This window comes from Hemitrygon akajei, chromosome 19 (genome assembly GCF_048418815.1).
Source record: "Hemitrygon akajei chromosome 19, sHemAka1.3, whole genome shotgun sequence".
In the NCBI taxonomy this organism is placed as follows: Eukaryota; Metazoa; Chordata; class Chondrichthyes; order Myliobatiformes; family Dasyatidae; genus Hemitrygon; species Hemitrygon akajei.
In genome coordinates this window covers 60164353-60181374 of record NC_133142.1, presented here as the reverse complement: position 1 = coordinate 60181374, position 17022 = coordinate 60164353, and the positions used below count along the sequence as shown (strand labels likewise).

At 44.4% G+C, this 17022-nt stretch overlaps 1 protein-coding gene across 6 annotated transcripts in view; it reads right to left on the bottom strand.

Annotated features, from left to right (window-relative positions):
- cacna2d2a (calcium channel, voltage-dependent, alpha 2/delta subunit 2a) overlaps positions 1-17022 on the bottom strand; it is a 904752-nt gene that overhangs the window by 435561 nt on the left and 452169 nt on the right. The gene's annotated exons all lie outside the window — the stretch shown is intronic.

Sequence of the window (17022 nt, the reverse complement as noted above, 5' to 3'; positions counted from 1 at the left end):
AACCCAGGTTCAATTCAGACCTCCTATACTGACTATGTGGAGTGTGCATGCTCTCCCTGAATCTGTGTGAGCCTCCTCCAATTACTGATTTCCTGTCACGTTCATGAGACTCATGGGCTGGCAGTCTGATTGGCTGCTGTACATTGTCCTTAATGTGTGGGTGAGTGGAAGTGGCTGGGTCGAGTTGCTGGAACTGTGTGGAGAATATCATGAGAGCAAAGTAAAATTTTCTATCTATCTATTTACTTTAGAAATACAGCGAGCTACAGGCCCTATCGGCCCAAACGAGCACCACCCAGCCATCCACTATTTGCACTAGCCTAATCACGGGACCATTTACCAATTTACCTACTAACCCGTAGGCCTTTAGAATGTGGGAAGAAACCTATGGGAAGAATGTACAAAATCCTTACAGACGGCCCTGGAATTGAACACCAAATTCAGACACTCCGAGCTGTAATAGTGTCATGCTACCGTAGTGCCCCATCTCACAAGCTGTAATAGTGTCACACAAGACCGCTACGTTACGCTACCATAGTGCCCCACCTTTCTTCCATGCTGTATGACTCTATAGAACAAGGGAACCAAAGATGCTGAGTAGATGAGGGGTTTGAGATGACAACTGAGAAATTTTGCTGTAAATAAGGTAAAAGGCAATGTTGGGACTCTGGCTGTTCCCTCGAGTGAATCTCCTGCTCATCTGCACCCTTTGTTATCAGTGGGGGTATGAGAAGCCCTAGCCAGCCGGTGCCTTCTGCATCTAAGATGTTATATGGCCACAATATGATGATTGTAAAGACCAATCACTTCCTGAAAGAACAGCCTTTGTTTGTCTTATTGCCTGAAAAAAAGAGATAAGGCCAAAGGGAGCATCTGATGGCAGATGACTGGTAGTTCTGCGTTGCAAGGCGGGCTCCAGCGGTCGGTGATGAGAAACAATCAAAGTGAATATGTCATGCTTGTCCCACAGGACAACTGTCAGCTTGTTGGCCTGGTAACTACTGTGATCACAGCATGCCTGAGTGGCCAGCACTGATGAACCAAATCTACCGAGTTAGTCTGATAATGCCGTGTGTTAGCATGGGCTGCGATCTCAACGTCAGCACATCCACAACACACTTACAAGAGCAATACTCTCCATGACTGATACTGAATCCTGAGCTGTGGTGTTTAATTGTAATTGCTTATTTAAACAGAGACAATGAACACCAGTGTTCTTTCCAGTGCTGGCCAGTGACGCAGCAGGAATTCATAATGTCATTGGTCACAGCCAACTGCGAGAGACAGATTTCTCACAGACACGCTGTCTCTGCCTGAGTTGACTCGTATGCAAATAATCAGTTGGTCTCTTGCTGAATTCAAATTCTACAACCTTCAGAACAGAATGGAATGTCAGGGTGGAGCTGCCTAATGACAGTGAATGGGAAGCAACAGTATAAAATAGATGGCCAAGTGTTTGTCTGCAGCATGCACTCAAAACTCGGCAGTCTTTCATTCCAAATATTTGCCAGAATTATGCAATTCCAATTTAACATTATGTATGTGGGGCTGTTGAATCTGCATCTGTACTTTATGAATTAGATGCCATGAGAGTGGAATATTGAATTCTCCAATTTGCACAACCCTGCTCGAACTTGCATCTGTTGTCATTCTGCAGTTGGATTTGACTCTGGGTTATATACATTATTTTTAAATTCTCTACTTTGTTTCTGCTGAATCAAGAAATCAAAAGCAATGTATTGCTGAAAAACTCAAAACAAGGTAACCAAAGGTGGTACAGAAATTCACATCACCACAATGTACAGGACGGTTAAGTCTCCATTCTGCATTCAAAAGCCAACACCACCAACATGGGATATTCATGGTGGGAAGAGTTGGCTGAAGCTGAGTCTGTGAATCTCTGCAAGTCAATAGGGATTCTGTGGGCTCGAGTCCGTGGCCTGGGTTAAAGGACTGTGTTTGTGCAATGGTGGGAGGGCTTGTTTTTGCTGTTGTTGTTTGTTGATTGTGGTGTTCTGCTAAGCATTGTGGGCTGGCCATGCTGATGCTGGAATATGTGGCAACCCTTGTGGGCTGCCCCCAGCATTTCCTTGGGTGTTTGGGTTATTAACACAAACAATGCGTTTCACTGTACACATGATAAATAAACTTACGAGAGATGGAATATGGAACATTATGGCACAGTGCAGGCCATTCGGCCTGCAAAGTTGAGCCAGTCCTTTAACCTGATCCAAGATCAATATCCCTCCTACATCTATATTTTTCTATATTCATGTGCCTATCTAAAAGTTTCCTAAATACCCCTAACATAGCTGTATCTGCCACCAGATAGGTGGGCAATCACTAAAGCAGCAAGTGAGAAGTTTGCATATAATTAAATGGATGCACAAAATTAAAGTGCATGCCACCAAAGAAACAGGCTGTTTCAGAGTCCAGGCTCCACTTGAGACCCTCTCTCTTCTCCTCAGCTAACTCAGCAATGCTCAGATTTGGGCTGTGCTAACTCCAGGCTTGGCCTGAGCCCTTCACCAGGTGAAATTGGTGGGCAGTAGGAGAGTTGATCGGAGGTCCTGCATGGAGGAAGTATGCTGTGGGATGAGGTATGTAGGGAAGCTGGTAGTTGGAGAAAGGTGGAAAGATTGACCTTCCTGTTGATGCCAGAGCAGGGTCAGGTCCTCTAATTCGTGTTGAAATCGCCTCAACTTGCTGAAGATCCACCTCAGTGATTGAGCGAAACTCATAGGGCATGGGAAAACTTTGTGAGTTCATTGTGCCTTCAGAATCGTTGATTCATAGAGTTACAACAGAGAGGAGCCCCTTCAGCAAACTCTGTTCATGCAGGTTGATAAAGCACTCCCCACCCTACTTCTACTGGTGGGCACTGGGTATGTGGCCCTGCAGGTCACAGCCCTTCAAATACACACCCAGTTTAAATGTGATAAGGGCATCTGCCTTCATCTCTACTTCACACTTTTCCTCATCTTCCCTCAGTTCAATGTTACACCATTCTCCACAACCCAACAACAGTCTCCCAGTATTACACCACTCTCCACAACCCAACAACAGTCTCCCAGTGTTACACCACTCTCCACAACCCAACAACAGTCTCCCAGTGTTACACCACTCTCCACAACCCAACAACAGTCTCCCAATGTTACACCACTCTCCACAACCCAACAACAGTCTCTGTGTTACACCACTCTCCACGACCCAACAACAGTCTCCCAATGTTACACCACTCTCCACAACCCAACAACAGTCTCTGTGTTACACCACTCTCCACGACCCAACAACAGTCTCCCAGTGTTACAGCACTCTCCACAACCCAACAACAGTCTCCCAGTGTTACACTGCTCTCCACAACCCAACAACAGTCTCCCAATGTTACACCACTCTCCACAACCCAACAACAGTCTCTGTGTTACACCACTCTCCACGACCCAACAACAGTCTCCCAGTGTTACACCGCTCTCCACAACCCAACAGTCTCCCAGTGTTACACCACTCTCCACAACCCAACAACAGTCTCCCAGTGTTACACTGCTCTCCACAACCCAACAACAGTCTCCCAGTGTTACACTGCTCTCCACAACCCAACAACAGTCTCCCAGTGTTACACTGCTCTCCACAACCCAACAACAGTCTCCCAGTGTTACACCGCTCTCCACAACCCAACAACAGTCTCCCAGTGTTACACCACTCTCCACAACCCAACAACAGTCTCCCAGTGTTACACCACTCTCCACAACCCAACAACAGTCTCCCAATGTTACACTGCTCTCCACAACCCAACAACAGTCTCCCAGTGTTACACTGCTCTCCACAACCCAACAACAGTCTCCCAGTGTTACACTGCTCTCCACAACCCAACAACAGTCTCCCAGTGTTACACCGCTCTCCACAACCCAACAGTCTCCCAGTGTTACACTGCTCTCCACAACCCAACAACAGTCTCCCAATGTTACACCACTCTCCACAACCCAACAACAGTCTCTGTGTTACACCACTCTCCACGACCCAACAACAGTCTCCCAGTGTTACACCGCTCTCCACAACCCAACAACAGTCTCCCAGTGTTACACCACTCTCCACAACCCAACTATCTCCCAGTGTTATACCACTCTCCACAACCCAACAACAGTCTCCCAGTGTTACACCACTCTCCACAACCCAACTATCTCCCAGTGTTACACCGCTCTCCACAACCCAACAACAGTCTCCCAGTGTTACACCACTCTCCACAACCCAACAACAGTCTCTCAGTGTTACACCACTCTCCACAACCCAACAACCGTCTCTCAGTGTTACACCACTCTCCACAACTCAGCAAGTCTCTCAGCATTACACCACCCTCCACAACCTAACAACAATTTCTCAGCATCACACACCCTCCACAACCCAGCAAGAGCAGTCTCTCAGCGTTACACCACTCTCCATAACACAACAACAGTCTCCCAGCACTACACCACTCTCCACAACCCAACAACAGCAGTCTCCAAAAGCAGCTGACCTGGTTCACTGGTACTGGCAGAGGATCATGCCATATTAACTAGCAGGGCAACCCAGTGCAAGTGGACACAAATTTTCAGATTGGTCTCAGAGTCTTCTGCCTAACTGACCCACAGTTTACATTCAATCTGGGCTGCTTCTGCCTGGGGAAACAAACCCTCTGACTCTAGCCCTACAGCTCAGTTATTTTCCCTCCATCTCCCCTATGACAAAGAAAGCAATCATTGTTTATGCAGTCATCCCTCCTGCTATTAAAGGCCTGGCAAAATCCTTGTGCATTTTCTTCAGTGTAATCACAAATCTGTGCACACTCAGTTACCGTACAGGCAACAACACATACAGTTCATGTGCTTCCGTTCTGACCTGAAGACAGTCCTCCAAATCCAAATGCCATCACGGCCCAATTGAACTATCTCTGTAACCACCAGCCACGCTCCCCAACCCAAATGCTTATATTCCTAAATTCCATCAGTATTAAATTCTTCTCGGGCTTCCAGCCAGTTACAGATATCAATTATAACTAACATTTTGATGACAGACTCTGCCATCTTCTTCGGGGATGAATCATTGTCTTCTCAACCATCCCTGAAGATGATGGCAGAGTTTGTCATCGAAATGCTGGTTATAATTAATACCTGTACCTTGGCTGGAAGCCCGAGAAAAGTTTAATCATCATATATGCTGGGAAACACTAGATCCTTTTTTCAATCAGTATTACTCCCTCAGCCCTTACCTATGGGAGCAAATTCGACATTCTCATCATCCTCTGGCAAAGCATTTATCTGAATTCTTTACTGGGCACTTTGCACTCATTAACTGTTCACCACATTACTGGAGGAAAAGCAACTCTAATTTTCAATGTCCTGATGAGCTCATTTTTGAGTTAGATTTTCTTTTGAGAAAAAGAAGCCCCAAACTCTGAGGAAACTTTCACCCTACAGACAGGTGACACAAACAAAGGACACAAGTTTAGGGTGAGGGGAATGATGTTTAGAAGAGATCAGATGAATTTTTTTCACACAGAAGATGGATGGAATCTGGAATGTTCTATCCGAGGGGATGGCTGAGAAGTATTCAAATCAACATTCAAACTGTCAAGGCTATGGATTGAATGTTGATGAGTATGATTAGTGTAGCTGCTACCATGTTGCCCAATAGTTCTAGGAAACATGATCAACCTTACTATGGCAGTGTGGTTCTGGGAGCCATTCTACAGAGAAAGGTGAAAGAAATGTGTTGTAATTGGGGATAGCATAGTCATTAGAACTGACACAGCAAGAGGAACAAGTGCCACACCTCCCCCCCCCCCCCCTCACCATATTCAGGGCCCCAAACAGTCTTTCCAGATAACTCAACACTTCTCATGTGAGACTGTCAGGGTCCATCTACTGTATCCAGAGTTGCCAGTGCAGCCTTCTCTACACTGATGAGACCTGATGTAGATTGCGGTACCGCTTAGTCAAGCAGATTCATGCTGTTTGCAACAGGCACTGTTTTCTAGTGGCCAACTATTTTAATTCCACTCCCCATTCCCTCCTTTACTGCACTGATGAGGCCACTTTCAGGTTGGAAAAGCAACATCTCATATTCCATCGGGGTAATCTCCAAACTGATGGCATGAACATCAATTTTTCTAAGTTCCAGTAACTCCCCCCCCCCCCCACCCATTTTCTATTTTCCAATTCTCTATTCTGCTTCCCCTCTTACCCCTTCTCTTCTCTCCTGCCCATCACTCCTTCTGTTGCACCTCCTCCTTTCCCTTTATCCCAATGTCCATTCTCCTCTCATATTAGATTCCTTCTTCAACTTTTTACCTTTTCCACCTATCACCTCCCAGCTGCTTACTTCACCCTCCCCCTCCATCTCTCTTCCCCCTCACCTGACTTCACCTGTCACCTTCCAGTTTGTCCTCCTTCACCTCCCTTCACCTTCTTATCCTGGTTTGTTTATTCCCCTCCATATTTAAAAATGGGCATGCTGGCTTTGGAGAGGCCGCAGAAAAGGTTCACGAGAATGGTTCTGGGATTGACAAGTTTAGTGTATGAGGAGTGTTTGATGGCTCTCGCTGGAGTTTGGGGTGGGGGAGAGGAATCTCATTGAAACTTATTGAAAAGTGAAAGACCTGGAATAAAGTGGACATGGAGAGGGTATTTACAATAATGGGAGAGTTTAGGACTGGGGGCACTGCCTCAGAATAGAAGGACACCCCTTTAAAATGGAGATGCAGAAGAATTTATTTAGCCAAAGCATGGTGAATCTGTGGAATTCCTTGCCACAGATAGCTGTGGAGGACAAGTCATCTGGTATGTTTAAATCGGAGTTTAATAGGTTCTTTTTTAGTAAGGGCTACAAAGGTTATGGTGAAAAGGTATGAGAGTGGGGTTTGAGAGGGAAGAATAAACAGCCATGATCAAATGGTGGAACAGGCTCAATGGGCTGAATAGCCTAATTGTGTTCTTAGTGTTATGATCTTACTACAAAGGTATTTGGCACAGTTTGATCATACATGTTTCAATGTAGTCTGTAAAATTAAATCTGAATGGAAGGTGCAGATAGAAGTGAAAATCTCAAAAGTATTAATACTGAAACATGGTTTAAAGAAAGGCAGAACAGCCTATGCACTTTGTAGAGAGGATGGAGATTTTAAAAATAGAGCGTGCAATAGTACAGGTTAAAAAAACTATTCAGCCTAATGGATAGGAAATGAAGCCAATGGGTGGAGCTGAGGAGCTTTCACAGTGTACCATACACCCCATAGGCAGTGAGAAGGAAGCACAAATATGTCTGAAACAACTGATGACTCATTTTAGAAACAGGCCATTTCACCCACCAAGATCACACCTACCAGTGGGCACGCATCCACATCAATCCCAATTTACAATACTTGCTGAGGAGATTCAAATGCACATCCAAACACTTCTTCAATGTTGTCAGACTCTGCCTCCGCCACTCTCTCGGGCTGTGCATTCTAGGTACTTGCCACTCTCTGAGTGAAAAACTGATACCCTCAAAATCTTTAGCTTCTTACCCTAAACCTTCATCCTTCAGCTTTGTCTGTTTCTGATGTGGGGTAAGGTTCTTGCTATGCTATCTGTACCCTCATAATTTTATATACCTCAATCACATTCTCTATTAACCTCCTCTGCTCCAGGGAGAAAAGCCCTAGATTCTCCAATCTCTCTTCATGTCTGAAATGCTCCATCCTGGACAGCATTCTGTATACCTTCTCCAGCGTTATCATACTCTCCAACAGTATGGTGAATAGAATAGCTAGCACACAGTATTCCAGATAGAGTCTAGTATTCCAAATGAATTCCAGTACTACAGCTGAAGCCTGGTCTTTATTTCAGAAAGTTGGAGTATAATTTCACCCTCTTGCATTCAGCTGACTAATGAAGGCCAGTATCCCAAACTTCAAAGTGTTTATTATCAAATTATGTATATGTCACCATATACTACTATGAAATTGCAGGCATTCACAGTAGAAGAAATAAATACAATATAATCAGTGAAGAGCTACGCACAAAGATTCTCAAAGAACCAATGTGTAAAAGAAGACAGGCTGTACAAAAACAAAAAATAATAATAAATAGTTAATAAGTAAATACATAAATAATACCAAGAACATGAGTTGTGAAGTTCTTTAAAGTGAGTCTATAGGTTGTGGCATCCATTCAGAGTTGAACAGCTGCGATGTTTCTGCTGCAGGACTGTCGAGTCATCAGCCGGGTCCATCGGTCTCCAAATGTTTCATCCCCTAACCCAGAACATCCTCGGGATGGTGGGACAGCAGAAGGGGAACAATCTTCTACCCCCCGACGGTCAGACGCCCAGCTACTATCGTCTCTTTGCAGCCAAAGCCAGCTGGACACTCACTCTCTGCTGCTTGAGCCACGGTATTAATGGTTCTCTTCCTGGTTCTCCCTTGTATCCCTAAAGCTGCCATCATCTTCCAACATGACATGGCAGGAAATCCTTTTGTCCCCACTTTGACAGGGAAGGTCCACGTCTGCCAGCTTTGCCGTCTGCAGTCTGCCACCAGGTCTTCATACCTCACAAGCTTCCTCTCGTGGGCCTCTTGGCATTGGGTCTCCCATGGTACTGTTAGCTCTATCACCGCGAGCTTCTTCGCACTCTCTGACAATAGTAGAACATCTGGTCGAAGTGTGGTCTTTACTATTGGTGGGAACACCAGCTTCTTTTGAAGATCGACCTTCATCTCCCAGTCCTTTGCCATGCTCAGGATACCGTCTCTGCGCTTGTTTGTTGCTGCAGCACGTTCCCCGGTCCTGATGAGGTTGATGAAGTTTGGTTGGCTGTCCTCTTTGTGGTCCTTCTTCCTCTCTGTCTCCAAAGTGTGGGCAAGTGCTCTCAAAACCTGGTCATGTCTCCATCTGTACTGTCCTTGGGAAAGGGCAACCTGGCACGAAGAAGGAATATCCTCTAGGTTGGCTGGATTCTGGCACAGTTGGCACATTGGGTCTTCTGTTACTCCCCAGTTCCGCAGGTTTGCCGGAGTTGGTAGTACATTGTACACAGCCCTCAGTAAGAACTGGAGTTGGAAAGATGTATATTTCCATATGTCATCCCATGTCAATACCCTCTGTTCTGTTTCCCACTTTGTCCAGGTCCCTTGACTCCCCATTTCCACTGCTCGCACATATCTAGCCTCCTCCTCTTTCTTCCTTATCTCCTGCTGGACCAAGTGCCATCCGTCCTTAGGGTTGGCCTCCCTCCACCTGGTGGTTGACTCACATCCCAGGCCTTGTCTGCCCTTACACACTCTTCCAACAACGTCTCTGTGGCGAAGTCGGGTCTCTACTTCTTCTACTGTCTCTGCCGCCTTCCATTTGCTCCCTGTCTGAATCTTGACTCCTGCTTCACTGACCTTGTCGTCCTTGGAGTCTTTGAGGGTCACAATGAGGCGTGCTTTCCCTGCCTTAAATTCCTCTACAACCAAGGAGAGGGGCAACTGGAGCCTGGCTGACTTGCCGTAGAGCCCTGTTGAAGAGAAGTATTGCGTTTCTCCTAACCACCTTCTCAGATACTGGTTAGTCTTCTCTCCATGCCCTCGATCTTTGACAGAGCGATGTCATACAGCATCATTGGCCACATTAGTCTGAGTAGGAGCCTATGTTGGAAGATCCATGACTTGAACTTTCCTGGTAAACCTGATTTGTCGATCTTTACCAGCCTTTCTGTTGTTTGTTGCTCCAGGCGTCTGATGTTGTTGACATCCTTCAGGCTGTCATCATACCATTTCCCTAGGCACTTGATGGGGTTTCCTATGATAGATGGGATTTCTTCATCCTCAATCTTCAAGGTGAACTTCTGGATAAGTTGGTCTTTCTTTATCACCAAACACCTTGATTTGGCAGGTTTAAATTATTCACGCTAGTTCAGAGGCCTGACGGTTCAAATTTTCCAGAACCTGGTGGAGTGGGTCTTAAGGCTCCTGTACCTCCTTCTGGGTGACATTAGTGAGATGAGAGCATGGCCTGGATGGTGGGAGTCTTTGATGATTTATATTGCTTCACTGTGGCAGCACACCTTGTAGATAAGCTCATAAGACATAGGAACAGAATTAGGCCATTTAGCCCATTGAGTCTGCTCTGCCATTCAATCATTGCTGATTTCCCCCCCTCAGACCCACTCCCCAGCCTTCTCCCCATAACCTTTGATGCCATGTCCAATCAAAACTCTATCAAGCTTTGCTTTAAATACACCCAATGACCTGGCCTCCACAGGTGCCTGTGGTAATAAATTCCACAAATTCACCACACGCATTTCTCCGCATCTCTTTTTTAAATGGATGCCCCTCTATCCTGAGGCTGTGCTCTCTTGTCCTAGACTTCCTCACCATAGGAAACATCCTTTCCATATCTACTCTGTCTAGTCCTTTCAACATCCAAAGGGTTTCAATGAGATCCTCCTTCATCCTCTAAATTCCAGTGAGTACAGGCCCAAAGCCATCAAACGTTCCTTGTATGATAACCCTATCGTTCCTGGAATCATCCTTGTGAACCTCTTCTGAATGCTCTCCAATGCCAGCACATCTTTTCTTAGATGAGGAGCCCAAAACTGCTCACGATGCTCAAGATGAGGCCTCATCAGTGTCTTATAAAGCCTGAGCATCACATCCCTGCTCTCATTTTCTAGAGCTCTTGAAATGAATGCTAACATTGCATTTGTCTTCCTCACCACCGACTCAACCTGCAAGTTAACATTTAGGCTGTTCTGACAAGGACTCTCAAGACCCTTTGCATCTCAGATTTTTGGATTTTCTCTCCATTTAGAAAATAGTCTGCACATCTACTTCTACTACCAAAGTGTATGACCATGCATTTTCCATGCATCCATACATCTTTCAAACTTGAAAAACCTTTTTCTCTCCACTTTGATATTATTTGCTAGCTTGCTTTCAAATTTCACCTTTACCCTTCTAATGATTTTTTTAGTTGCTCTCTGTAGGTTTTTAAAAACTTCCCAATCCCACATCTTCCCATCAATTTTTGCTCTGTTGTATGCCCTCTCTTTTGCTTTTGCATTAGCTTTGACATCCTTGTCACCCGCTGTTATACTATTTTAACGTTTGAGTATTTCTTTGTTTTTGGAATGCATCTATCCTAACTTGCTCATTTTTCCCAGAAACTCAAGCCATTGCTGCTTTGCTGTCATCCCTGCCAGCAGCTCCTTCCAATTTACTTTGGCCAACTCCTCTCTCATACCACTGTAATTTCCATTACTCTGCTGAAATACTACTACATCAGACTTTACTTTCTCCCTATCAGATTTCAAGTTGAACTTAAACATATAATGATCACTGGCTCCTCAGGGCTCTTTTATCTTAAACTCCCTAATCACCTCTGGTTCATTACATAACACTCAATCCAGTATAGCTGATCCTCTAGTAGGATTAACGACAAACTGCTCTAAAAAGCTATCTCTTAGGCATTCAACAAACCCACTCTCTTGAGATCCATTTCCAACCTGATTTCCCCAAGTGACCTACATGGTAAAATACCCCATAACAATAATAACATTGCCCTTTTTTTATGCCCTTTCTATTTCCTGTTGTAATCTGTGGTCCACATCCCAGCTGCCATACAACTGTCATCAGGGTCTTTTTACACTTGCAGTTTCTTAACTCAACCCACAAGGATTCAACATCTTCCAATCCTATGTCACATCTTTCTACTGATTTGATGCCATTCTTTACCAGCACTTCCACACTTTCCTGTCCCTCCAATACAATGTGTAACCTTGAACATTCAGCTCCCAAAACCATCCTTCAACCACGATTCAATGATGGCCGCATCATACTTAACAATCTGCAACAGTGCAGCCAGATCATCCATCTTATTTCTTATACTTCATGCACTGAAATATGACACCGAGTACTTCATTTGGTACCCTTTTTGATTCTGCATCCCTAATGCACTGATACTCACCCTGCTAACTGCAACTATGTCCTATCATCTGCCTGCCCTTCCTAACAGTTTGACTGCACACTATCTTTGCTTTTTAACCACCTGTCCTATCCTGAGTCCGTTCATTCCGGTTCCCACCCCCCTGACAAATTAGTTTAAGCCCTTCCCAACAGCTCCAACAAACCTGACCACAAGAATATTGGTTCCCCTCGGATTCAGGTGCAACCAGTCACCTTTGAATAGGTCATACCTCCACCAGTGGAGATCCCAATGATCCAAGAACTTGAAGCCCTGCACACTGCATCACATTCATCACCAAATTTGACACATTAATCTGCCAAATCATCCTGTTTCTACCCTCACTGCTGCATGGCACAGACAGCAATCCAGAAACTAATACCCTAGAGGTCCTGCTTCTCAGCTTTCTACCTAGTCTCTAAATTCTCTTTTTCAGGACCTCTTTGCTTTTCCTTCCTCTGTCATTGGTACCAGTATGTATCAAGGCATTTGTCTGTTCTCCCTCCCTCTCCAAAATGTTGTGTCTGAGACATCTCTGATCCTGGCACCAGGGAGGCAACATTCGGGTGTCCTGTTCATGTCCACAAAATCTCCCATCTGTTCCCCTGATTATTTAGTCCCTTATCACTACCACTCCCCTCTTCTCCCTCTTTCCCTTCTGCACCACTGGCCTATGCTCAGTGCCAGTAACCCGGTCTCCATGGCATTCTCCTGGAAGGTCATCCCCCATATCAATAATTAAAATGGTATGCTTATTATTGAGGGGACTGGCCACAGGGATGTGCTTAATGGTGTGGAGCACTTTTCCTGTGATGTCTCCATTACTTTTTGTAAGCTTTTCTGTTCTTGGACATGTACCTTCATAACTACATTACCTACCTATGCTTTCAACTTCAGGGATGTCTAGACATGCACCAAGACCCTCTGTTCCTTGTACACCCTAACACTCTGCCACTTGTGCTGTACGTTCCAGTCTTGTTAGTGCTTGCATCTGCATGGATTAGGCTGCATGTGCCATTTCACTAAGATATTGTTACTTCTGCAGCCTAAATCTGCACACAACATATCAACAACTCTCATCTTTGTATCATCTGTGGTTACTGATCATGCTTCCCACATCCACATCATTCATATGCATAAACAACAAAGAGTGTTGAGACACACCATTTGTCACCAGAATCCAAACACAAAAGCTAACCTTTACCATCACTCTCTATTGCCTTCTGCCAAGCCAGTTGTGGATTCAGTTTTGGCAATTTTCCCTGAATCCCATGGGCAATGAACCAGCTTTCGACATGGGACCTTTTCAAAGGCCTTCCTGAATTCTATATAAGTCGCAGTGGCTGCCACGTCCTCCTCAGCGCACTTTGTTACCTCTTCAGAGAATTCAAGCAGACAGAATATGCCCTTGATGAGCTGATTTAATCCCTATCTTTCCAAATGAACTTTAATCAGAATTTTTACCTGAAGTTTGGCACAAAGGTCAGTAATACTAGGCTTTTCCCTGCCAAATGGGCGCACATTTGTTGTCCTATTGTATCTCATTCATGTCTAGCAAAGATTTAAAAATCGCAGCTGGAGCTATAGCAACCTGTCTCCTTTCCTCTCACAGCAATCTAGAATAAATCTCACCCAGTCCTGGGGATTTATCCTCCTTTACTGCAGCTAATCAAGTGAGTACCTCTTTGTATACTGGTCAGCATGGAACATAGAAGAGTACAGGACAGGAACAGGTGATTTGGCCCACAATGTGCCAATTTAAACTTCACGTGGTCTACATCCCTCACCTCCCTGTCTATGTTAAAGCCAAAGTTGACCTTATTGTCATATGCTTACGTACAACGATAAACTCAGTCGCAGCAACATCACAGGCACACGCGCATCAAATCAGCAGCAGTCACAAAATTAAATGTAAATTATTCACAATTTTTACAACAAAACACAATTAGGATGAAACAAAAGGCAATGTCCATTTTTAGAACAAAGTGGTCAATGTGTCCACAGTATTGCTAAAACTATAGTTATTAGGGTTTTGCTGGTTAATTCAGGAGCCACATAGAACAGTAAGCACAGTATAGACCCTACGGCCCAAGATGGTGTGTCAACCTTTTAACCTCCTCCAAGTTAAATCTAACCCTTCCCTCTTGCTTCACCCTCCATTTTTCTTTCATCCATGTGCCACTAAGAGTTTTTTAAATGTCCCTCTGTATCTGCCTCTCTCACCATCCCTCCCTTGCATTCACCACTTAAATCTGTGTTAAATTTAACCTCTGACATCCCCTCCATCCTTTTCTCCAATCACCTAAAAATTAGCCATCACTACCCTGGGGGAAAAAGTCCACTCGATCTATGTCTCTATTCTGTATACCTCTATCAAGTGCCTCTCATTCTCCTCTCCAAAAAGAAAAGTTCTTTTTAAATGCATCTTAATTGCTTCTACCAGCCCCTTGACAGGACTTGTCAGGCATCTACCATGCTCAGCATAAAAAAATGCCTTGTCAATCTCTCTTCACCTTCTCCCTCTCACTTTAAAGCTGTGCCCTTCCCTTTACTGAATTCTCCAACTACTAAGTCCTTTTCCTTTATGAACAGTGATGAAAAGTATTTTTCATCATTTGATTGATGAAAAGCCACCCCACAGTGTCTCTGGCAGAGATAGTAGAAGACGTGGAGTTTTTAACATACATTTCAGAGAACTTCCTGTCAGCAAGCCCAACACGAGAGGGAGCATTCCTGAACTTATTTCAGTGAACAACAAAAAGCCAGAGAAGTGGGTGGGAGACAATTCTGATGATGCTAATTTCAGTTAATAGAGCGTAATTATGGAAATGGGTAAAGATAATTCAAGCATAAAAGTTCTAAACCAGGTGACGGGCAATTTCACAGAAGCTGAGATTTGACTTAACAAAGATGGACTGCAAACAGATTGAATTATCAAAACATATGGAGTATAAACAGTCTCTTTGAACACCAAAGACTATCACACGTCCATTTACACACCATGTTTTTTATTCCACCTACAATCCCAGCAGCCAATTAACCAACTAAGTTGTGCATCCTTGGGATGAAGGAGGAAACCAGAGCATGCAAACTCCACACAGTCTGCACTCAAGGTCAGGACCACTGCCATGAGGAAATGGCTCTATGACTGTGCCAATGTGCCAGCCTTAGAACCTTATTTGAAAGTAAATCTATGTCTCTGAAAGCAAACCTTTTTCAGATGGCCTTTGACAAGGTGCCGCACATGTGGCTGCTTAGCAAGATAAAAGCCCATGTTATTACAGGAAAGATACTAGCATGGAGAGGATTGGCTGATTGGTAGAAGGCAAAGAGTGGGAATAAAGGGAGCCCTTACTGCTTGGTTGACAGTGAGTAGTGGTGTTCCACAGGGGTCGGTGTTGGGACATTGTATGTCAATGATTTGGATGACGGAATTGATGGCTCTGTGGCCAAGTTTCAGACGATACGAAGATAGATGGAGGGGATGGTAGTGTTGAGGAAGCAGAAAGGCTGCAGAAGGACTTGGAGACAGAATAGGAGAATGGGCATAGAAGTGGCAGATGCTATATACGGTGTTGGGAAGTGTTTGGTAGAAAGAATAAAAGCGCAGACTATTTTCTAAATGGGGAGAAAGTTCAAAAATCTGAGGTGTAAAGGGACTTCGGAGTCCTTGTACAGGATTCCCTAAAGGTTAATTTTCAAGTTGATTCGGTGGTGAGGAAGACAAATGCAATGTTAGCATTCATTTCAAGAGGATTAGAATATAAAAGCAAAGATGTAATGTTAAGGCTTTATAAGTCGCTAATGAGGCCTCACTTGGAGTACTGTGACCAGTTTTGAGCCCCTTATTTAAGAAATGTTTCCAGAGACATCCATTTAGAACAAAGATGAGGAATTTCTTTAGCCAGAGGACAGTGAATCTGTGGAATTTGTTACCACAAGGTGGCTATGGTGGTCAGGTGATTGGGTGTATTTAAGGTGGATGTTGATAGGTCCTTCATTAGTCAGGGTGTGAAAGGTTATGAGGAGAAGAGAGGAGAATGGGGTTGAGATGGAAATGGATTAGCCATGATGAAATGGTAGAGCAGACTTGATGGGGCTGAATGGCCTAATTCTGGTCTTGTGATTTATGGTCTTTTATCAGAGCAGTGGGAGGCACTTGAAAGAGAAAGTTCAGTTAATCTTTCCTTACTATGAGTTGGTTCCAAAAGCTAGACCTCAAACCTGAATGCTGAATAGCACAAGGGAGGATAATAAATGAAGAAAGTTTGTATCACAAACTCTGTTTAATCTAACAGAGCGCCGAGAAGAGATTAGATGGTGCAGGAGTGCCAAAGTGAGTCATGAGAAAATATTAGCAGGTATAATTGTGACAATTTAAGAGAATGTAGCCAATAAAGGACAAGGCCCATCATTTCAGTGACCTCACTGGTGAACTGGTAAATGGTTTATTATTGTCATGTACAGTGAAAAGCTTTGTTTCTACACGCCTTCCAGAACATCATTTTATCAGTGCATTACCGGACGTACAGCAGAAAATAACAGAATGCAGAACACGTTGTTAAAGTTCCAGAGAAAATGCAGGGCAGGCAGACAAGAGTCTATCTGATCACAATAAGGGACCATTCAATAGTCTTATAACAGCAGGGTAAAGGCTGCCCTTGAGCCTGATAGTACGGGCTTGCAGGCTTTCGTATCTTCTGTCTTTTGGGCGGGGGGGGGGGGGAGGGAGAGAAGAGTGAATGCCCAGGTAAGGTAGAATCCTTGATTATATTGACAGCTTCACCGAGGCTGCAAGACATGTAGATGGAGTTAATGGAGGGGAGACTGGTTTCTGTGATGTGCTGTGCCCACAACTCTTTGCTGTTTCTTGCAGTCTTGAGAGAGCAGCTGCCATAACAAGCCACGATGCATCAATAAAAAACGGTAAAGCTCAAAGAGAACATGCCAAATTTCTCTAGCCTCCTGAGGAGGTGAGATAAAGATATGTCCTGCATCTAGCATGGAGTTAACATAGTGTGGTATTCAATACACAAGCTTCGACCCTGGAAGTCCAGATAAGGTC